Source organism: Protopterus annectens, chromosome 7.part0 (genome assembly GCF_019279795.1).
Source record: "Protopterus annectens isolate FY-2018-M chromosome 7.part0, PAN1.0, whole genome shotgun sequence".
NCBI lineage: Eukaryota > Metazoa > Chordata > Ceratodontiformes > Protopteridae > Protopterus > Protopterus annectens.
The window spans coordinates 1,478,195,605-1,478,219,203 of NC_056739.1; the positions used below are offsets into that span (position 1 = coordinate 1,478,195,605).

At 45.7% G+C, this 23,599-nt stretch overlaps 1 protein-coding gene across 1 annotated transcript in view; it reads left to right on the plus strand.

Moving 5' to 3' along the window:
* PLXNB1 (plexin B1) overlaps positions 1-23,599 on the plus strand; it is a 3,809,096-nt gene that overhangs the window by 2,751,191 nt on the left and 1,034,306 nt on the right. The gene's annotated exons all lie outside the window — the stretch shown is intronic.

Genomic DNA, 23,599 nt, shown 5'->3' on the forward strand with positions numbered 1-23,599 from the left:
TTTAATTGTTTAGTTAGATCAGAAGAAGCTATACACGAAAGCGCTCATTTGTTTGTTACTTTGTTCTAGTTATTAAATTTGCTGATTTTATTTTTCTCTGCCGTGACTGCTGGTTGTGCTTTTAATTTTATTTTCTACTATAGTGTTTTTACGCACCAGTGGTTTCATCTCTCCAGCATCGTTTGCTTTGCACTCCGTTGTAGTATTACGTTATTTTTAGTGCAGGGACCATGTGGTATATGTTTGTGTATGTAGTAAGTCCCCGTCCCCCCACTTCTTTTTCTCCTTATCCCTGTCAGTCAGCCCCTCCCGAACCAGGTGGACCATTTCTTCCCATTACCAGGGTGAGGATTGACACAGAGGGAGCAATCATGTAGGGGGTGGTTCAGACTTTTTCATGCCCTATGTCCCCTTTAGCATGCTCTGCTCACATAGGCAGGGAGCATCCAATGGGCTGACCATGCTGGCAACTCCACACTTCCACAAGGAGGCATCCAGCAAGTACCCTTTCCCTCCCATTTTTGAGCATGGGTCTCTGCTGGCAAAGTCTCACGACCCCTCCCCCCACTTTCAACAAGTTCCTGCTCCCATCCCTGAGCAGGTCATACCCCTTTACTCCTTTCCTTCCAATCCTGGCTCCTTCAGTGCTGGAGCTGCTACCATCACCTTGGTCACAGTCATAGAGTTTCATCAGTGTTTGCCACAGAGCAAAGCTGATTTGTTTTGTTAAGCTGAAGGAATGTACAAGTTCTCATTGTAGAAGTATCTTTTGATAAAAAATTTGTTCAATCTCGCTGTTCATTCTTTACTGATGGGCTCGGAGCCGATCCCTCTGCTCTGATATGGCCAATTGCAAGGCTTGAGGTCTTCAAATAGCTCGAGGCCAAGCCCCTATCCCATGATGCACCTGGAATTACCTCAGATCTAGTTTGCCGCTGCAACAGATCGGAGGTTCTGCTTTAACTCGGGCCAGTAAAACTGATTTTTTCATTATTATTCAAAATATTTGCTAGTTAGATAGTTTTAGGTATTTTTGTAGAGTTTAGAAAGCTCTTATAGCTTTTTCTGTGTGTTTTCCCACTTATATCCCTTCCCATTGTGTGCTTTAAAAATGTTTCTAGTTGGCCTCTTGTTTAGCCTAGCTTAAAAATATTTATATATATTGTGGTGTGTTTTATTAGTGACCTTTTGTCACAAGTTTTCCTATTTCTAGATAGTCATAGTTATTGCTGTGTGTATTTAGCCTTAGAATGTTTTTAGATAAGGCTTAGAAGTTTATTACTGTTGAAGCTTGCTGTTGACAGTGTATTGTTATAGATTAGATAAGGCTTGTTGTGTTTCTCAGCAGCTATCTTTTTTTTTGCATAGCCTGCTTAAAATTCTTGTTGCGTGCTTTAGACGGACCTTTTTCTGTCAGTTTGCATTTATATTAGTGTACTCGTGTGTTTGTGTGTGTTTTTGTGTGTGTGTTTTTGTGTGTGTGTTTTTGTGTGTGTGTTTTTGTGTGTGTGTTTTGTGTGTGTGTGTGTGTGTTTGTGTGTGTGTGTTTGTGTGTGTGTTTTTGTGTGTGTGTGCTCTGTTTGTGTGTGTGTTTTGTTTGTGTGTCTGTGTGTGTGTTTTTGTGTGTGTGTTTTTGTGTGTGTGTTTTTGTGTGTGTGTGTGTGTGTGTGTGTGTGTGTGTGTGATTCAGCCTGCTTTATTTAGGCTTGTGTGAATAATTACTGTTAAGTTTTTCTGTGGTGACAGTAAATTTTCGTGGATTATTATGGCTGACCAAGACAAACACCCCAAGTCTGGTTTTAAGAAATGCCCAAAGTGTGGCCAAAAGATGTCTCTAACAGACAGCCACGTAAATTGTGTATACTCTTTAGGAGCTCTGCATTTGCTAGACATAAATGTGCTATTTGTCATGCCCTCTCCTCAAGGGTCCTTCAGGAAAGGAAGAGAAAACTTGACGGGGGGTTGTTTAAACCTTCGTTTCAAGAAGCTTTGAGTGACCAAGATGGATCCAGCAAGTCCTCAAAGTTTTCTAAGGCTTTGGACTCAAAAAAAATCTAAAAAATCCTTGAGTTCAGCTCCACTTCTTTTGGAACCGACCGTCTTTTCCTTTTGGAGCCAGTCCCCAGTATTGGAACCAGTGTCCGAAGCGCCTAAGAGTCCATTACTTCAGTCGGTGCCACCTTCGGTGCACTCCTTTCAGTCCTCTATCAGCCTGTCAGATCTGGATGTGGATCGTGTGGTTCAGAAGCTGTTATTGACACCAGCCTTGTCAAAAATGTTATTGGCTTTGACCCAAATGGCTTCGGAGCTGAAGACCCTTGTACCAACTCAAACTATTCCTCCTCCGAGCCATGCTGGTCCTTCGGAGCCAGAGGAGTCAGACCTGATGTTAGTGGAACCCTCGGAGCCGATTCCTGCTCCAGTGTCTTTGGCTGCATGCACTCTGACATCCTCGGTGCTGATCGAGGACTCTAGGAGCCGAAACTCTGTGGTCGGGTCCGGGGAGGATAGTTGGACCGACTTGTCTGTTCTGACTCAGTCTCTCGGGGCTTTGGCTCTGATGAAATCGGCTCCTACCTCGGGCTCAGAGCCCACTGCCCGGGTGCCGGGTGTGTCGAAGGTTTCTTCGGATCCATCTGTTCCCTTGCATCGGAGCAGAGGTGTTTTTTCGATGCCATGAGGAGAGTCATGTCTCCTAAGACATCCTCGACCTCAGCTCTGCCTTCCTCCTCCCCTAAAGTGCCTGTGTCTGCTTCTGCCTTGCACATCCTGACCAAGCATAGAGACCCAGTGCCTCGAAGCCCAGAGCCTTAGGAAGCCCCATTGGGTGGCACCTGCTCTTCTGAGATCTCACCAGAAGCTCCCACTGTTGAGGTTCCCAGGAAGAGATTGTGTAAGAGGAAACATCTAGACAACCCACAGGAGTCTCTAACATCAGATACTGACTTAGATGAGTCACGTTCCCCCTCTAAGGATATCTTATTCACGGAGATACTTGAAATCCTTAGGCAGAGGGGTGACTGGCAGTCCAAAAGCCCTACTGAAGATGTCGGTTCTGAAGGCTTTCATGTCTCAGCCCTCCACCTCTTGGATGTCTCTGCCCTTCAATGAGCTGATGCAGCTGGTCTCACGAAGAGTGTGGGAGTCTCCAGATACTATGGATCCTTTCCCTAGGAGGCCTAATAAATTCATTTCTGCCCTCCTTGACAAATCATTTTTAACAAAAGGTGTTCCAGTTGATGCCATGGTGGTGGCAGCAGCCACCAAAAAGGAAATGTCCGAGACTTCCTTGTCTGTCCATCCTCCTAACAGAGACTCCAGGATTATGGATAGCTATGGGAAGTGCATGTTTAGTTCAGCGACCTTTGCTCTTCATTCGCTCAACTATTTAACATACATAGCCGCGGTGGTACAGCGGTAGTATAGTTGCCTCACAGCAAGAGGTTCTCCTGTTCGATTCTTGGCTGGAGTGCCTTCTGTGTGGAGTCTGCATGTCCTCCCTGTGGTCGAGTGGCCTCTGAAAGACATGCATGAATGGGCGTACCTTCGTTGAAGGTTGGGCGTCTGGCTGACAACTCTGCACCATAAAAATCGACTGCCAATCATTAGCGGACCGGAGTTCCACTGTGGGGACCCCTAACCGGGAAAAGACAAAAAGACAAGCAACCAGGTTACAAAGAGATTTCCTTAAGGAGCTTGGAGATGCTCTTCAGGGAACAGCAGCTGCAGGAGCTTCTGACAAAGTTGCCACCCAGCTCGGTACCCTCAATTCTATAGTCAACTCATCTCTTATGCAGCTGATGGAACCAGTAGGGCAGCGGGTACAGGAGTTGCTCTTAGGAGACACTCCTGGATGCTCTTGTGTTCCTTCGCTGAGCCCTTCAAGTCATCCTTTCTGAACACTCCCTTTGATGGCTCATCCCTTTTCGGGCCTAAAGTGAAGGAAACCTTAACCAGGTGTGAATATGATGGAAAGACTCTGCCGTCAGGGTCCATTTTTCCACCCCTACCTGACCCTACCCTAAATGTCAAAGGGGATGAGAAATGTGGTTCAAAAAAGCCCAAGGAGCCTTTCATGACACATGTTGAACCCCCCTCCAGAGGCAGAGGAGGAGGCCATAATGGAAGATGCCGCCGTCGCGGCAGAGGGGGTCCGCAACACCAGGGCAACAGAGATCACTTCTCTGGGAAGCCCTACCAGCTCCCCATGACTCGCACTATAATAATCACAAATTCTTGCAAAAAGGACTTTCAGTGGTGGATGACCTCACTTCATGTCATGATAGGATGCCCATTTGTGCTACCCCCACCAGCAGCCACAGTGACCACAGACACTTCCCTGATAGGGTGGGTGCGGGCATTTTCAGGGAAAGACTGCCCAAGGCGCATGGACCAATCAAGAAATACATCTGCATATCAATGTCCTGGAGATGAGAGCAGTACGTTTGGTGTTGCAGTGCTTTCAGGACTCTCATAGCTTTTTCTGTGGGTAAGATTGCAATTCAGACAAGACAGTATGTCAGTGGTCTGATATTTGAACAAATAAGGATGAACCAGGTCTTACCCCCTTTGTCGCGAGGCTGTCAGAGTTTGGCAGTGGGCTGTTTCCACCCAGTGCTTTTTGTTGGCAACGCACGTCCCAGGGGAAATCCAGTGTGTTAGCAGGCAAGCTGAGCAGGGCAAGCTTGTTACCCCATGAGTGGTCCCTCAAGAAAGAAGTAGCGGACAGGATATTCCGCAAGTGGGGTCAGCCTTGCAGCGACCTTTTTTCCAGTCACATGAACACTAAATGCAGAAGGTACTTTGCCCTGATTCCCCCTCCGGGAGAAGCCCCAAGGGATGCACTCGTACACTATTGGCCACCGGGTCTCCTCTATGCATTTCCACCAATCAGGTTAATACCCAAGGTTCTACAGAAAGCAGAAACCATGGGAAGGACCATCATTCTAATAGCCCCTCATTGGCCTCGTCAGATTTGGTTTCCCTTCCTTCGACTTCATCTTTTGGAGGACCTTTGGATTCTGGACCCAGTTCCAGACCTGCTGATGCACTCGTCAGGGGATCTTCATCCCTCTCTGCAGTCCCTGAAGCTGACAGCTTGGCTTCTCCAATTCCCATCATAGCCAGGCTCCATAACCTCTCCAATGAGACAAAACAGATCCTTTTATCTTCTCATAAATCTTCTACTAGGAAGCTGTATCTTAGCAAATGGAAAAAAATTTCTATATGGGCATCTAAAAATAATATTGATCCTTACCAAGCCCCTATGGCCTCCATTTTAGAGTTCTTGACTATGATTTTTAACAAAGGAGCTGCAGCAGCATCAGTTAGTGTTCAGTTGGCTGCTATTTCTAATTTTCATCTTGAATTTGAAGGGTTGAATATCATGTCTCACAAGTTATCCAAAGCCTTTCTCAAAGGGACTTTTCATATTCGACCACCTGTGAAATCTCCTTATTCTCCATGGAATCTAAATTTTATGCTTTCCCCCATGATTCTTCTGCCATTTGAACCAGATTCCTCTTGTGACCTAAAATTTTTGTCATGGAAGACCATCTTTCTGGTAGCTTTACTTCTGCCCGCAGAATGTCTGAGCTTCAGGCTTTATCCATCAAGCCCTCTCTATTTGATATTCCATGCTGACAGAGTCTTACTTGGAACAAACCCCTCATTATTGCCCAAAGTTTGCACTGAAACCGATCTTAACCAAATTATTGATTTGCCAGTCTTCTTCCCCAACCATTCGAACAATTTAGAGTATATGCTGCACAAACTTAATGTTCACAGACAGCTCAGATTTTATTTGGATAGAACAAAGGATTTCAGAAAATCAGACCAGCTTTTTGTTTCATTTTCAGACTCCAGGAAGGGTAGACCAGTGGCTAAAACAACTCTGTCTAAATGGTTATCTAACTGTATCACGTTTGCCTATTCAGCTGCCAATATGCCTTTGCAGCATAAGATTGAAGCTCACTCAGCCAGAGCAGTTTCTACATCATCTGCTTTTTCTGCCGGACTTCCCATTGATAAAATTTGTGCAGCAGCCACTTGGTCAAAACCTCAAACTTTTATCACTCATTACAAAGTTGACAAGGCCTCTAGGGACAGGGCCTCCTTTGGATCCACGGTCCTGAGAAATATACTCCTGTGAGCCACCTGAGGTTGATGGTGCTTGGGACGCTACCCATCAGTAAATAATGAACGGTGAGATTGAACAACTTCACATAAAGAAGTTATGTACTTACCGTAATGTTCCATGTGAGTTGTTCATCACGTCTTCATTCTTACGTCCCTCCCTCCTTCCCCCTCCTGGGCTTTTAGGTGACAGAGATGCTGGATCCATCCTGGTTGCTCAGTCTGCCTTATACCTTTCTCTTGGGAGTAAAAGAATGACATATGGCATTATTATAAGTAGCAAACAAGATCTGAGGTAATTCCAGGTGCATTATGGGATAGGGACTTGGCCTCGAACTATTTGAAGACCTCGAGCTTTGCAGTTGGCCGTATTGGAGCTGTGAGGGATCAGCTCCGAACCCATCGGTAAAGAATGAAGGTGAGATGAACAACACACATGGAACGTTATGGTAAGTACATAACTGCTTTTTATGTCTCCTAGTGATGTCCTTCCATATCACTGTTGCAGGATACTTTATCTAATGGATCTCCTGCTAAGGATAGCCCAACATCCAACCAGTATACCAAAGCCTTTTAGTTCTTATAGGCATCATACTTCACATCTATGTTCCCTTTGCAAGGCATAGGGCATAAAGGTGAAGTATGGGCGCATACACTCAGAACTACTTTGCCACTGGTCTGAATGACAGTGTTAAATGTTAGTTTGAATACCATTCATCTGTACTGGTAACCAAGCTGTGTTTTCAGGTAAGTGTCTCATTGGGGTTTCTCCTATTTCTCTTATTGTGGTTACTGTGTTCATGTCATCCAGAAAGGGAAAATGTCTGTGTGGGAGGCATATTTCCCATAAAGACTGTCATAACCAGTGTCCTTTCTGTTTGGGTATTTCCCACAATTGTACACAGTGCTCTGTTTGCCAGGCATTTATACCCATGATCCTACGTAGTCTTCTGTCGTCCTTGTACATATACCTGGAGAATCAACATCTAACGTTGTTGGCTTAGGGTGCTGTGAAGGAAATCTCCCTTCCTGAGGGCTAACTGCCTGCCAAGAAGACGACCATAAAAGTTAGGTCTAATCCGACTGCTCTCCAGCCTCCACTAGACATTTCTGTTGAGGCTGGTGAAAGCCCAGTGAACCGCCCGGTAGTGGCTTCGGATTCCTTTACTGCGACCCAGTCGGTGGCTGGCATGGATCCGGCTTCTTCCACAATCTCAGAGGATTTTCAGATATCTGTACCTGATGTGGGTGAACCTTGGCAGATTACATCCCAAGGACTGAGGGGGGATTCCTCAGATCTTAGGTGGGGAAGAGAGTCTGATGATTGTTATAATCTTGCCAGGGGTCTGATCCTTCAAGGGTGTTTCATGTGAACGCCCTACTGAAAAAGAAGCAAAAAACTAAGCATATTCCTTGTGTCAAGGATCACCAATGTGAATGACAGGATTTCACTCGAGAGTTTAATAATTTGATGGCCTTGAAGCCTCCTTTGGGGCTGTTTGTGCCTGCTTCTCCCTGGTCTTCCACTCCACTCGAGAGACCCAGGGAAGTGGATTCCTCAGATTAGGGTCAAGACTCAGGGGCACAAACTTTGGCTTACTTTTCCCAAATCCCTCCCCCTTTGAACTACATTTCAGAGGAGAAGTATTCCATAAGTCCAGAATCCATCATGGAGGAACACTTCTTTGGAGATACCATTTCTGGTAAGATGAATTATTTTATGTGGGATGTTCTCAAGTCACTGAGATTTGGAAAAAAATGTTATGAACTTCTGCAGATGGGAGCCATCTGCTGATCCTCCTGTTGTGATTGCCTTTCTGGATACTTTCTCAGCAGCGTCCTTAGCTCCTGTTTTTCAGCCCCCTGCACCTGAGAAGCCAGATAGATTTTATAAAGTGCCTGAGAAGTGTATATGTCCTTGATAAATGCCCTTCTGCTGACCTTTCTGTAGTGTCAGTCTACTTTGAAAAGCTGTGTTAGTTATTGCCCTCCACTAAGCTGTTGCCTTCTGATAAGGACAGCAGAGCCATGGAGAAGCTAGGTAAAAAAGTTTACACTGGACTCACATGACCAGGTATGTTTTGTGCCCCTTCCTTCTCAGGTGTCCAAAGTAGTGCCTGACCTTCCTGACCTTGAGGGGACGGCTTTGGCCCTTTCCCTATTGGGCTGTACTTCTCAAGTTGCCCATCAGTCAGTCAAATATAGCTGTAATGAAACTGATGCATCTTCCTGGGCTGCTGCTTTTGGTTCAGTTATGAGACCTTATTTTTAACTTTGTCTTCAGACTGCCTGATGACGTTATGGACAAACTTTTGGATGCTCTTTTGGATAATAAAAATCTTTTTGGATCTGCTGCAGCTAAACATTTCAAGTCTCTCCAGGATAAAGGTAAAGCCTCGTAGGAACTAAAACTTATTTTTGTTTTTTTTCTATTCCCCAATTTTTAGAGGAATTATCCCTGTAAGTCTACTTTTGTTCATAGGCAGTCTCGCCGCCTCCTTAAGTGTAAGAAGGGTTCTAGCTGTGTACTTACTGCTAAGTCTACTCATACTCCTGCCTCCCAGAAACTTATTTTCCAAGCTAAGCCAGTTTCTGTTTGACAGTTTGCTTTCTCCTGCTCTCGACCAGGTTTCCTTGTCCCTCCATCTGTCCCTGTCGCTTCTAAATTGGCTTCAGATCACTTCAGACTCTTGAGTTCTGTCCATCATCTGTCAGAGATATTTTATGGTTTGGAAGTCCCATCCTTCCTTTTTAGGAATTCCACAGTCTCCTCTGGAGCAGCTCTCTCATATGCCACAGGCTCTTCTCTCTTTCTTGGTTCAGAACACCATTCAAGCTGTACTCCATGATGTTTCTGCTCTCTCAAATAGAGGTCACTTGGAATGCTATTCTGGATCTTTCCCAGCTGTAGACCTTTCTCAAGATTCCTTCCTTTCAGATGTTCTCTGAAACATTATTTCCTCCTCTTATACCTAAACCTTTCTTGTGTCTCTTGACCTCAAGGATTCATACCTTCACATCCCCATCTATCCTCTCTTCAGGAAGTGTTTGCGTTTCTCTGTCTCTTTCTTGCATTTTCAGTTCTCTACTTTTCTCTTTGGCCTCTGTAACTGCCCCAAGGGTATCACCAAGTGCTGCGTTCCTGTCATTGCTTTTTGCAGGGTATGAGGAATTCAGATTTTTCCGTCTAGACAAATCATCAAGCTCCTTCCCCCAACACACTGCTGCAGGATCTCAGGTTTACTCCTTCCATGTTACAATGTCTGAGGTTCAACATAAGCTTCCAGAAATCAATTCTGGTGCCTTCCAAGGGTCATGTTTTCCTCAGCTACAGACTTCACACAGTTCCCATGCTAGCATCTCTGCCTGCCCTAAAGGATTTGTCTCTTATTGCCTGTTTCCAATCCCTTCTTCCTCTGGAATCTGGGAAAGTCAAGGAGTTTCTCAGGGTTCTCTGGTTCATGGCTTCCACCATTCCCATGCTCCTTCATGCCAGGTTCCATATGAGGAATCTTCAGTGGTATTTCAGGTTAGTGTGGCTTCAACAATGCCACCCCCTGGACTTCCTGGTACCTGTCTCAAGCTTGAGCTTCAGTGGTGGGTTCATCAACCTTCACTCAACTCGAGGTTTCCTTTTGTAGCTCCAGTTTAACTCAAACTCTCTACAGATTGCTCTGACAGGGGGTGGGGTTCTTCCTGTGGCCTTCTGAAGGTTCTGTATCTCTGGCCTCCTCATCAGAGGTCCGACCACATTAATATAAATGAGATGAAGGGCTCTGCTTCTGGCTGTTCGTTTTTCATTCCCTCTTTCATCCTGGGACCTTCAAAGTTTTTACAGACAAGACCACAGGGATGTGATATGTTAAGCAAGGGGGCACAAGGTCCTATCTTCTTTGCAGAGTAGCTCTTTAGGTCTGGGATCTAGCTGTCCAGTGTCAAGTTACTGTTCAGGCAGTTTACATTCCCAAAGAGCATAATCTGGAGGCAGACTTGTTGAGCATGTCCAGCACTCATGAATGGATGTTTCACAGAGATGTATTCTTGGACATTGTCCATCACTGGGATATTCCTTAGGTAGATTTTTTTGCCTCCACTCTGATCAGACAACTTCCTCTATTCTGTTCCAGAGTTCCAAGTCCTGTGGCTTGGAAAGTAGAGGCCCCATCTTTTCCTTGGAAGAGGATGTTTCTGTACACCTTCCCTTCTGTTACCACAAATCTTGCACAAGATCAGGCAAGACTCTCCCAATGTCTTGTTAGTGACTCCCTTTTTGCCCAAACAGTATTGGTTCTTCATTCTTTCTCACTTGGCCAGGAGCAGTCACCGCAAGATGTTCTTTGTGTTTCACTGTTGCAGTCATCACATTTGGGTGATCCCTGCCAGGGTAGCCCTTGGCCAGCCTGAATACCAGAGACTTAGTATTTCTGCGTCAATTGCTGTTACTTGAGGATTGACGTCAGGTCGTCAGTGGTATAAAGGTAGGCATCTGACGCTATTACATCAGCCTTTCTTGCTGTGGAGCCCGAAGCAGAAGCGGTTTGCATGAGTGCCAGTTGGTCGCTACCCGAGTTTCGTTTCCAAATTGAAGTTGAAGTCTTCGAAAGCTAAGTACCCCATTGGGAATCCTTTTTTCTTGCACTAACCGATGTCAGAAAAAGTTAATTGTCTCGCCTGTGGAAAGCAAATACCACACTGGGACTTCCACTCTTACTGTGTCACTTGTCTAGGCCCAAACCACAACGTCCCTCGTTGTCGCTTCTATGCTTTGTTTAACACCAGAACTCTTCATCATTGGGCCCTTATTGTAGTCAGATATTTCAATTTACAGTCCTTTAATTCTGATGTGGCTTTGGTAAGCCATCCGACAGCAGATCTTCTGAAAAAACTTAAAGATAAAGACAGAGACCAACAGCACATGACCAGACCTCCTGACGATGCTTCCATTAAGCTGGTCGTCAGTCCTCCAGAACTCGGGCACTTTAGCAGCCCCTGAAGCCCGCTTCAGTTAATTCACAGGCCTCTAACAAGACCCTTTCGGAGTCTGGTATACCACAGAACTTGTCTTTGTCTAAGGATCCTGTGGTCGCCTGTACCGTGGATGGGTCCGGAGCCGCTGTGCAGGCACAGGCTTCCGAGGAAGTCCTTTGCAACACCGAATCCTGATATAAACTGACAACTTCTTTCACAGCTTCTGTTCTTTCGAAAACATCCAAGTTCCATAGGCCCAGGGGTCGAACCACACCCAAGAAACAGACTACCCATTCTCAGGCGCCTGCTCCCTTGCCTCAGTCTCAAGTGCTTAAAATGGCAGAAGACCTTATGCTGATTAGGGGAAGCCAAGCCACTCCCTCAAAAAGGAAAAGAGATCTGTCTCCAGTAGTTTTGTCTGAACAAGGGTCGGATGAATCCGATCCATCTGACTATGAAGACATGCAGCCTCTCTCCATATATGAGGATTCTGATGCAGAGTAATCTATTCCTTCAGCCTCTCCCCCAAAGGATTTTTTATTTGGGGAAACCCTGCATACCTTAAGGGAGCATTTCCAATGGGAGAGTCAAGACTACCCACAGTCTAAAAAGAGACTGAGAGAGTTCCTGGACCTGCCACAGCACATGCTCTTAGCCATCCCACCCAGTCCTGGATGTGGTGGGTGATGTCCTCCTTGAATCCAGCTTGACTCCAGACGCCCTCCCTCCAGCTCCCAGAAAACCCAGCAGGTATTAGAGTCCCTGACTCTCACAAATATCTTGTTAAAAGTCCAACAGGTGACCCTGAGGTCATTTCTCAAGGGCATAAAGGGATTAAAGCAGCCTCCGCTAAGAATCCCACCCCCGCAAACAGGGATTCCCGAGCACTGGACAGATGAGATAAAAAGTGTACACCTCAGCTACTCTTGCTGTAAGGGCACTAAATTGTCAGTTCCATATGCTTAAGTATCAGCAGTATAACATGGAACTCCTTAAACAAAAAATGTCTTACTTTCCTGCATAGGCAGAATCTAAAGATTTACAGGACTTAATGCATTCTGCTGGTCAAGTAACTAAACACACTTTGCACAGTGGTTTTGATGCCCTAGAAGCTTCTTGCAGGACAGCAGTCACCGGATCTGTCATTAGAAGACATGCATGGCTTAAGCAACAACCCCTGCCAGACCATGTCAAATCAAAATTGTTGGATGCACCCTTGCACAAAGATAACTTATTTGGTACTAAAGCTGAAGAGGTCCTAAAAAAGATTGAAGAAAAAGCAAAATCTATGCAGACTGTTAAAGAATTCTTATAGGTCCAGCCCCCTAAGTTCAGCAGGCATTTTCCCTCCAAGAACTGTTCCTTTCCTGCTCCGAGTAGACAGGGCCAGCCTAATCCCCATGGAAACAGACCCCCCCCAAGACAGCAGCCCCAGGGATCGCAGAGATCTAAGCAGTGGACTACCTCCACTTCAAAACCAGGAAGTTCTAAGCCACCCCCTTTTGGTAAGAACTCACAATGATTCTCCCCCTCCCGACCTCACCTCTGCCCACTTTCACATACTCCTAGGAGGGAAACTCTCCTTTCACTCGAGCACCTGGGCCACTATTACCAGGGGTAGAAATTCTCCTTCCACACCCTTCCAACCCCAAAAGGGTTCCCAGATATCTACCACCTAATCAGTGGGCAGAGCCTCAAAAGCAAATCCATTCCCTGCTCTCCTTGGGGGCAGTAGAGCATGTTCCTACAGAGCAGGTAGGCCAAGGCTTCTACTCCAGACTCTTTCTGGTGCACAGAAAAGAGAGGGCACCTGGCCACCCCATCCTCGATCTATCCATTCTAAACACCTTCCTGGTGATCTCAAAATTCAGAATGCTCACCCTCCAGCAGCTGCTACCCATGCTGTCCAAGGGCATTTGGCTAGCCACCCTGGACCTAAGAGAGGCCTACCTCCACATTCCAATAAGGGAGTCCTGCAGAAAATATGTCCGCTTCAGGGCAGGATGTCTGCACTTACAGTTGTCTGTGCTTCCCTTTGGCTTATCTACTGCTCCCAGAGTTTTCACAGAATGCCTGGCTCCAGCCATTGCCTTTTGTAGGCAAAGAAATATTCAGATGTACCCCTACTTCACTGACTGCCTTATTCAGCCAGACAGCCAGGAAAAGCTGCTCAAAGACCTGGCCTTTGTAAAGGACCTACTAACCTCCCTAGGGTACACAATCAACGAAAAGAAATCCAAAGCGGTACCCACCAAAAGGATAATCTTCCTGGGAGCAAGTCTGGACACAGCATTCCAGATGGCATGCCTTACACCAGAAAAACAATTTTTCCTATCAGCTTATTTCTCTCAACTGGCCACCAGGCCCCAGCTTTCTTCAAGGAAAATCCTGCAAGCCGTGGGGTTCATGGCCTTGCATTCTCCTCATTCCATATGCCAGACTGCATATGAGGAAACTTCAGTGGTACCTAAAGAACCTTTAGTGTCAGCATTTTCAAGATCTGCAAGCTCTTCTGCGTATTATTCTTTGCCTGAGGAAGGAATTTCTTTGGTGGTAGCAGCCTTCTCCCACAACAAGGTACTGCCCTTCTCCCCCATCCCTCACCACAGATGCATCAGACTATGCTTGGGATGCACACCTGGACGGCAGATGCATACAGGGCCAATGGAACCCCCATCAACTCCCTCTGCACATCAGTCAAAAAGAGATGGCTGTGCAGCAGGCCTTGATAGTTTTCAAACCCTTTGTCTCCAGGGGTTCTCCTGATCAAAACACAACACCACTGTGATGTGGTACATCAACAAGCAGAGAGGGACTCGCTCCTACCCGCTGTGCAGGCTGGCCATGACCCTTTGGATCACAATTTCTTCCATGCAGATACACCTGTTAGCACAATACCTGCCAGGCTGTCTCAACTCCCTGGCAGACCAATTAAGCAGAAAGCTCTTGGACCCCCACGAGTGGCAGCTCAGCAGAAACCCCTTCTTCCTAATAACTCAGAAATGGGGAACCCCGGAGGTCGACCTCTGTGCCTCCCACACCAACCATCAGCTCAGCAAATTCTGCACCAGGCAACATCATTGCATGGCTTGGAAAGTGGATGCTGTGTCCTTCCCTTGGGTAAAACTCTCGGCCTATGCCTTTCCTCCTTTAACTCTCATTCCCAGGGTACTGCTCAAAATAACGGAGGAAAACCAAGGACCATTCTCATAGCTCCAGACTGGCCCAGATATCACTGGTACCCCTTGCTGTGCAGCCTGTCCCCGCTGCCTCCATGGAATCTTCTTCAGATTCCAAACCTCCTAACCTAGAGGGAAGTAGAATTCATGCACCCCCAATTGCAGACACTCAGTTTTGCAGCTTGGCTTATATCCTAACCCCTGACCAATCTGCCATCCTCAGTAAACCGGTTCTGGATGTTATCCGAGAGGTCAGATGCCCTTGCACCAGAAAGTGTTATGCAGATAAATGGAAAAGGTTCTGCACCTGGATCCAGGCTAAGGGGGCCATTACATCACAGCCCTCCATCCCTGTCATCCTGGATTACTTAGCTGACCTGCTACACAGTGATCTTTCTCTTCTATAGTAATTCATGCCTCTGCTATTTCTGCTCATTTTCCCACTGAGCAGCCTCTTTTTTTCACACCCTCGGATTAAATAGTTCCTCAGAGGGGCTAGCAACTTGAGGCCCCACAGAAGGGCACCAACACCAGCTTGGGACCTTAACTTTGTCTTGGAAAAGCTCACCCTAACCCATTTTAAAGCAGCTTCTTCTGCATAGCTAATATTTCTCTCATGGAAGACAGCCTTCCTCCTGGCCATCATATCAGCCAGAAGAGTCTCTGAGCTGCAAGCACTCATGGCTGTGGAACCTTTTATCTTCCATGCAGACAGGGTATTCCTCAGAACTAATCCATCCTTCATGCCCAAGGTGGTGTCCAGTCTGACTCTCAGCCAATCCATCCATTTACCCACCTTCTTTCCTAACCCCCAAAACAAGGGGGAAAGGATTCTGCACACTCTAAATATGCACAGACAGCTCAGATACTATCTGGACAGGACTAAACCCTTCAGAAAGTCTGATCAATTGTGGGTTAGCTTTGCTTCAGGGGCAGAAGGCAAAGCCATCTCCAAGCAAACCATTTCCAAATGGGTAGCACACTGCATACATTTCTGCTACAAACAGCATGGCAAGCTTCCCCCCGAGGGGGTCAGGATGCACTCCACCAGAGCAGCCACCACCTCTGCAGCTTTCCTCATAGGAGTCCCCACCAGGTACATCCTGGAGGCTACCACATGGACATCTGTTCATACTTTTACCAAGCATTACCTCCAGCCTCTCTTATCCAAATCCAGGGTAGGGTTTGCCTCTGCAGTCTTGCAGGGCATGCTAGCCAGCCCCTAGCTTCCTGGACTACCTCCACCTATTTCCTCAGCTTTGGGAATCTACCCAAATGTGATGACTGCAACAGTGAAACACGAAGAACATAGTGCAGTTGTGTGCACTTAACATAAATGTAGATGTTCAAGTGTATTCACTGTTGCAGTCCTGGCTTCCCTCCCTCCATCCCACTTTCTCTTTTTCTTCCATTATTTTTTTTCTTCTTTTTTCTTGTTCTCCTTTCCTTGCAAGGGACATTAGTATTTATTTTCCACTGTTGTGGTTATGCCACCAAAGCCTGGCCTCCTACTTTGTAGGCTCCTGGCAGGTTAGGGCAAGAAAAACTGATGTAGTGGTGTCTGATGCCTTCCTTTATAACACTGGCGACCTGACGTCCATCCTCAAGCGACAGCAACCGACGCAGAAATACGAAGTCCCTGGTATTTAGGCCGACCGAGGGCTACCCTGGCAGGGATAACCCAAATGCGATGACTGCAACAGTGAATACACTCAAATATCTACATTTATGGTAAGTGTACACAACTGTACTTTACCTTACCAAGTGGATCTTCTCAGGCAAGACAAGGATTCTCTTATCCATCCACACTTGTCCACTCTTCAGCTGACACTGTGGGTGATATGGTTTTGATCCTTTTCATGCTCTTCTTCTCTGAGGACATACTTTGGGTTCTGCAGGAGGCCAAGAAACCCATTACTAAGAAAACATACATGTCAAAACGGAAGTGATTTTCTCTTTGTGTCTGTAACCGTCAGGATCCTGTATCTGTGGAAGTTCCTCTGGTTCTCTGTATTTTTGTGTGATGATCTCCATGCTAGGTTGGCATTTTCTTCAGTTAAAGCTCACCTGTCAGCAATTTCTGCTCTTCTGCCCTTGACTTCTCATCTAGCCTCTAGATTTGAAGTCAGTCAATTCTTAAAGGTGCCCTTTGTATTAGGTTTTGCAGTAAACCTATTTCATCTTTCAGTGACCTCAGTTTTGTACCTGAAAAACTGGTGCAGGCTCTTTTTGAGCCTGCTTCTTTACAACATTATGTTTGGAAGACTGTTCTTCCTTTGGCTTTCACTTCAGCCAAGAGTGTTTCTGAACTTTTGGCTCTCATGGCTATTCCTCTTTTCTTAGTTTCCCACAGAGGCAAGGTGTCTCTTCGTACTAATCCTTCTTTTTATGCCGGGGGGGGGGGGGGGGGTTGCAGTGAGTTGTGCCTTAATCATTCTATTTATTTTCCTTCCTTGATGTTCATCGTGCATAGAGCTGCAGTCATAACAGATGGGTTCTCCTGCCATCAGGCGGGTCCTCGGTCGGCTGAATTCCAAAGTCTAGGTCCGGCGTCGGTTGTCGTCACTTCTTCCCTGATGTCAGTGTGCCAGGGGTATAAAAGAACCAGCCAACGCCATTTTCTTCAGTCTTTCTTGCCGCGCGGTGCCCGAAGCAGAAGCAGTTCGCAAGTGCCGGTCGGCCAGCTCCTGAAATTATGAAAATTTTGCAACCGAAGTCTTCTTGAAAGCTAAGTACCCGTTGGAAACTTTTCTTGCCTCAGACCGATGTCAGACAAAGTTAATAATTGTATTTCTTGTGGGAAGCAAATACTGCATAAGGATTTTTATTCCCTCTGCATTCCTTGCTTAGGCCCAGACCACGACGTCTCGGTCTGTCGTTTTTGTGCTACATTCAACAAACGCACCATTAAGCATCGGGCGGAGTTCGCCCAGCACTATTTTGGCAAAAAATGTAACTATATTATGTCGTCGGATACTCCAACTCCAGTTTTGTCTAAAAAACGCAAAGATAAGGACCGGAACACGAGGTCCGCGGCCTCTACCGACACCATGCCAAAGCTGACTACAGGTGGTCTGGTTCTCAGCGAGGCGCCTACTCAGCCCCTGCCTACTGACAACACTTCATTGGCAGTGTCTTCTGTGCCCGAGGTCGCAGGCTCCTCGGCCCACACCCCGACTATAGATACCGAAGCCACTCTTGGTGGTGAATCTCAAAATGTAGACAGGTCTGCCTCCTCTCAAGGTGTCTTCAGACCTTCCTCTTCTTTTTCTATCAAGGCTTTCACTAAGTCTAAAGCAGCCATGCATCCTAAGAGACAAGCTTCACAAGGGCCCTTCTCCAGGCCCCATGCCTAAAAAACAGATGCTTAAAATGGCTGAGGATTTGATTTATCTTATCAGGGGTTCTCAACCCCCCCCCCCCCGGACAAAAGGCCCAGAGTGGAGGAAGAATCCCCCTCCTCTGACCAGGCCTCCATTATTTCAGAGCACTCTGATGAACAGGAACATTCTTACTCCCCTTTTGAAGATTCTGATGCTGAGGAGTCCATCCCCTCTGTCCCCCCCCCCCCGAGGATTGCTCATTTGGGGAAACCTTGCATACCTTAAGGGAACACTTCCACTGGGAAGGCCAAGAGTACTCAGATTCCAAGAAAAGGCTTAGAGATTTTCTCTTGCTACCTCAGCACAGGCTTCTTGGCTATACCTCCTGTCTTAGACATACTAGATGATGTGTACTCGGAGGCCTGCCTTAACCTGGATTCTTTACCTCCAGCCCCAGTCAAGCCTGACCGGTACTACCGGGTTCCTGACTCACACCAATTTTTATACAAAAGCCATGCGGCTGACCCAGAAACTATCTCACAGGGCCCCAAGGGAATTAAGGCCTCCACTGCTAAAAACCCATTACCTTCCGAGAGAGATTCCAGATCCTTAGAAAGGTGGGGGGAAAAGGTATACACCTCGGCCACCTTAACCATGAGGGCTTTAAACTGCCAGTTCCATATGCTAAAGTACCAACAGTTTCTGTTATCACAGTTGAGAAGTAAAATGTCACAACCTGAACAACCAGACTTGGAGTTGCAGGATTTGATGCATAGTGCAGAACAAGTGGGTAAACATACCTTGCAATGTGGTTTTGATGCTCTAGAGGCCTCATGTAGAGCTGATGTTACAGGATCAGTCATACATAGACGTGCCTGGCTCAAGGAGCAAACCTTACCAGATCATGTCAAAGCTAAATTACTAGATGCCCCTCTACAAAAGGATGTATTATTTGGTGTTAAAGCTGAGGAGGTATTAAAGAAAATGGAGGAAAAGGCTAAATCAATGCAAACAGTGAAAGATTTTCTACAGGTTACAACCTCCACGTTTCAGTAGAAATTGGCCTTCCAAAAATTGGTCCTTTCCAGCCACGGACAGACCCCAAAGAGGTAGATACAGGTGCCCGAGGGGCAGAGGGCAACCTCAAGGATCGTTTAGAGGCAGACAATGGCAAGCTCCTACACAAAAAGGTGGTGAGGATAGTTTGCAGCCATTCAGAAAGCAAGCCCAATGACTTTCTCCTTTGCATGCCAAGCAAGGCTCAAATGGCAGCACCCTTAGGCGGAAAACTGGCATTATTTTCAGAAAAATGGCATATTGTCACAAAAGACAAATGGATCCTGGACATTATAAACAGAGGCTACAGATTCCATTTTCACACCCTTCCAAAAATGAGAGGCATGCCAAACCAGCCACACAATCAATGGGCAGAGGCACAGACAAATTTCAGATCTCATGGACATGAAAGCTATTCAAGAGGTACCTACTCACGAACAAGGTCAAGGTTTTTATTCCAGACTATTCCTGGTACCAAGGAAGGGAAAAGATTGGAGACCTATTTTGGACCTATCCATCCTAAACACATTTTTACTCGTACCAAAATTCAAGATGCTCACATTACAGCAGCTTCTTCCCATGCTGGGCAAGGAGACTTGGCTAGTAACATTGGACCTCAAGGAGGCATACCTGCATGTCCCAATCAGACAAAATTGCAGAAGATACCTCAGATTTCTTGCAGGTTCAACCCACTATCAATTCTCTGCATTGCCCTTTGGCTTATCTACTGCGCCCAGAGTATTCACGAAATGCCTGGCATCAGTAATTGCCTACTGCAGACTTCAAGGGATACAAATATACCCATATTTGGACGACTGCCTGATCCAAGCTGACAGCAAGCACATGCTTCTGAAACATCTGGCTTTTGTACAAATTGAACTTTAAGCACAGTACTTGCCAGGATTGGAAAACAAGCTGGCAGACGATCTAAGCAGAAATATGACAGATCCACACGAATGGAAGTTGCATCCTCAAGTGTTTACAAAGATAATCCAGGCGTGGGGAAGACCAGACCTAGATCTTTTCGCCTCCCACAGGAATCATCAATTGAAAAAGTTCTGTTCAAGGACCTTTCATCCAAAGGCCTGGATAGTGGACGCCCTTTCTTTCAGTTGGGCAGCATGGACAGTTTACGCTTTCCCACCTTTGCCTCTTCTGCCCAAGGTGCTCTTGAAAGCAAGAGCAGACAGACTGAAGATGATACTGATTGCTCCAGACTGACCAAGACAACACTGGTACCCACTCCTGAGGAGCCTAACACATACTCCTCCATGGACCCTACCTCTAATGCCTCTTCTACTGACTCAGCACAGCTACAAAATGCTTCACAGTCAGCTGAAAACTCTCAATCTGGCTGCATGGAAAATTCCTTAACACCACAACAGACCCTACTCTCCAAAGAGGTGCAGGATGTCATTTTGGAGGCCAGAAGGACATCTACTAGAAAGGCTTACTCCGCAAAATGGAAATGTTTTTGCGCTTGGAATGAGAAAAAAGGCCAGGATCCTAGAAAACTGAATTTGCCTCAGATATTACAGTATCTAGCTGAGCTGTTGAACAGTGGACTTTCATTTTCCTCCATCAAAATTCATGCCTCAGCCATTTCTGCAGAATACAACACTGATCCACCCTTATTCTCTCACCCACTTTTAAGACAGTTCCTCAGAGGAGCTAAGAATACAAGACCTCCAAGGAAACAACCAATACCAGCCTGGGATCTTAACTACATTCTAGAAAAATTAACATTACCTCCCTTTGAAGCAGCTGCCTCAACAGATTTGCAATATTTGTCCTGGAAAACAGCTTTCCTTCTGGCCATTACCTCAGCTCGTAGGGTTTCGGAACTACAAGCCCTCATGGCTGTGCAGCCCTTTCTCATCTTCCATCAGGACAGGGTTTCCCTACGAACCAACCCGTCATTTATGCCTAAGGTAGTATCCAGGGTAGCTTTAAATCAGGCCATACACTTACCTACCTTTTACCCCAATCCTCAAAACAAAGGGGAAAGGCTGCTACATTCCTTAGACATCCATAGACAGCTACGTTACTATTTGGACAGAACACTGCCCTTCAGGAAATCAGAACAACTTTTTGTGTCCTATGCTGTAGGAGCTCAAGGGAAGCAAATTTCCAAACAGACAATTTCAAAATGGATAGGCCATTGCATACGGTTTTGTTACTCCTTTCATGGCAAATCTGTTCCTACAGGCATCAGATCCCACTCCACAAGGGCCACAGCTACCTCTACAGCCTTCCTCAGAGGAGTCCCTACCAAAGATATTTTGGAGGCAGCCACTTGGAGTTATGTGCATACCTTCACAAAACACTACCACCTGCCTTTATATTCCAAAACTAGAGCAGGCTTTGCCACTGCTGTGTTGCAGGGCATTCTGGATGCTCCCAGTTCCACCTAGTGCCTACCACCCTGTGCGTAGCTTTGGGATTCTACCCATCTGTGATTACTGCAGCTGTATGCATGATGAACATAGTACAGTTTTGTACCTACCATAAATGTAGATGTTTGAGTGCTAATACAGCTGCAGTACAGGTTTCCCTCCCTCCTTCCCCTCTTGGTAAAGGCCTAGTGGCTAACACCTCCTCATACAACCTGATTGGGTTATCCTTCTATGGTGTATTTGCTTGCAACTACTGATTTTTGATTATATTGCATTGCTTGACTATATATATATATATATATATATATATATATATATATATATATATATATAATTTATATATTGCCTTCCTTCTGGGGGCACCTGACATCTGGGGCAAGAAAGACTGAAGAATATGGCGTCGGCTGTGTCTTATATACCCCTGTCGCACTGACGTCAGGAAAAAAGCGACAACAACCGACGCCGGACCTAGACTTTGGAATTCGGCCGACCGAGGACCCGCCTGACGGCAGAAAACCCCATCTGTGATTACTGCAGCTATATTAGCACTCGAACATCTACATTTATGGTAGGTACAAAACTGTACTTTTCCCTCTCTCCTTTCCCTCTTGGGACAGGCCTATTGGCTAACACCTCTTCTTACAACCTGATTGAGGTATTCTTTTATGGTGTATTTGCTTGCAACTACTGTATTGATTATATTGCATTACTTTATTACACAAATTTGTGTATTGCCTTCCTTCTGGGGGCACCTGACATCTGGGGCAAGAAAAACTGAAGAAAATGGCGTCGGCTGGTTCTTTTATACCCCTGGCGCACTGACGTCAGGGAAGAAGCGACGACAACCGACGCCAGACCTAGACTTTGGAATTCGGCCGACCGAGGACCCGCCTGACAGCAGGAGAACCCATCTGTTATGACTGCAGCTGTATTAGCACTCGAACATCTACATTTATGGTAGGTACAAAACTGTACTTTTCCTTCTCCGGAGTCTGTGAGTGAGAAAGTTCTTCACACATTGGATTTGCTTAGACAGCTCAGATATTATTTGGATAAAATAAAGTTTTTTGCAAATCTGAGCAACATTTTGTTTCCTTTATCACATGACTTTGATTTTGGCTGTTTGTAAGCTGTCCGTTGAATTTCTAAGGCCATTTTGGTTTGTTCTTTTCATTGAAAATGTCTTTCCTCGTCGGTAAAGGCACATTCTACTATGGCAGTTGTCTCCTCTGGTAATTTTTTCAAGGGTTTGGATACCAGTTCCATCCTTGAGGCTGCTATTTGATCCTCTGTTCATAGTTTCAATAAGCAGTACAAGTTGGATGTTATTTCTAGGGCAGGCTTTGCCAAGGCTGTCCTGCATGGGTTTGTAGGTGGCTCTTCTGTGCCTTCTTCCTCCCAGGCTTCCTCTTAAGCTCTTGTACTCTCCCTTAGGTAAAGAGTACTGTAACAGTGATGTGAAATGACAGTACAGTTGTGTCTTGCCCTGTCCTTTTCTTGCCCTTTTAGCTAAGGGGTTCATTGTCTTCTTTTTTTTTCTCATTCTGGATGCACATGTTTTCCTTGTCCATATAGACAGTCTGTTTCTCCTGGGGCATTTTCAATTCCGAGTGTGTGCATCTTTATGTCACCTTTATGCCTTGCGTAGGGAACATACATGTGATATACGATGCCTATAAGAATTAAAAGACTTTGTTATATTGGCCGGATGATGGGCTATCCTTGGCAGGGAGATCCCTTGGGTAAGGAACACTGCAACAGTGAAGAGAAGGACATCTGTTGTTATAGTAAGATTTTACACAGCTGCACTTTCTCTTGGTAGAGGGATACAGATACCCTTGTTGAAACAGAAGATGGCATGGGTTATGCGTTTTTAAGCCACGTTTTCTCATGTTGACCACAGCATATGAGGTAACCTTATTTTCTGGCTAAGGGATTTCAGGCTACTCCTTATGTCTTGTCAGATGACTGATGGTTGCCTCTTGGTAATCCCATTCAGTATGTGAGTTTTCTGTAGTACTGTTGCTATTGCGTACCCACGCACAACTATACTTCATAATTTACCCTTCCTGTTAATATACTCTCAGGTGCCAACTTTTTCTTTGAGCATAGGATTTAGGCACCCTACCATGATCTGTGATGAACTGGGTGTAGCGATTTTTTTTTTTTTTTTTTTTTTTTTTAAACTTTATTCAAAAGGCTGAGACTTGACAATTATCTTCAGTCTGTGTAACATCATTAGAACATTACGTGACAACTGAATTCTGTGTAAGTGGGAGTCCCACTGCATCCTGATAGGTTCCTATTTAGGTCTGTTAGTATCACAGCAAATTCTTGCTGGTGGAACACTACCCAAATATTACAGTATTTTTCAGTAGTCTTTCCAGAAAAACACACTCGTTAGATTTTTACATTGTAGACCTAGGTACACTTTAGTAATAGAATAGAAAGCAAACCAAAGCAAACATTTGTTTCATTTTCATGCATTATACATATGTTTTATAGTTTTACTCCAGCCTTCAATAAATTGCTGACTTCCTGC